The 624-nt window shown below is 60.9% G+C and overlaps 1 protein-coding gene across 1 annotated transcript in view; it reads right to left on the bottom strand.

Annotated features, from left to right (window-relative positions):
• The window catches only part of LOC103620067 (spectrin beta chain, non-erythrocytic 4-like), a gene marked incomplete at its 3' end in the record, with an annotated part of 48,903 nt that overhangs the window by 32,942 nt on the left and 15,337 nt on the right, over window positions 1-624 (bottom strand). The window lies entirely within an intron of this gene.

Genomic DNA, 624 nt, shown 5'->3' with positions numbered 1-624 from the left:
TGCGCTGTGGGTCAGCGTGTCCCCCCCGCGTCCGCTCCTGGGCCAGCTGATGGTTACGTTGGCTCCTGCGGGTGGGGGGGAGGGGAACCCCCTAATTAACCCCTAACGAACCCCCTAATGACCCCTTCATTAACCCGTAATGAACCCCCTAATGACCCCTTCATTAACCCGTAATGAACCCCCTAATGACCCCTTCCTGAACTCCTAATGAACCCCTAATGGACCCCTGAACCTCCCCTCAAAAGGGAAACTGAGTCACGAGGTTCCATGTGGGATCCACCAGCAGATCCAGCTCCGTCCTCGCTCCTGGCGGGGGGTCCTGGGTGGTCTTTTGGGGTCCTGGGGGGGCGTTTTGGGGTCCGGGGTGAGGATGGAGGGTCCTTGAGGATGGGGGGGGGTCCTGGGTGGTGTTTTGGGGTCCTGGGTGCTGCTGGTGGCTCCTGGGTGGTGTTTTGGGGTTCTGGGTCAGGATGGGGGATCCTGGGTGGTGTTTTGGGGTCCTGGGTGGTGCTTTGGGGTCCTGGGTGAGGCTGGATGATGTTTTGGGGTCCTGGGTCAGGATGAGGGTCCTGAGTGGTGTTTTGGGGTCCTGGGTGGTGTTTTGGGGGTCTGGGTGAGGATGGG

This window comes from Corvus brachyrhynchos, unplaced genomic scaffold (assembly GCF_000691975.1).
Source record: "Corvus brachyrhynchos isolate BGI_N302 unplaced genomic scaffold, ASM69197v1 scaffold678, whole genome shotgun sequence".
Classification (NCBI taxonomy): Eukaryota; Metazoa; Chordata; class Aves; order Passeriformes; family Corvidae; genus Corvus; species Corvus brachyrhynchos.
The sequence above is the reverse complement of the archived record's forward strand: the minus strand, read 5'-3'. Positions and strand labels throughout refer to the sequence as shown.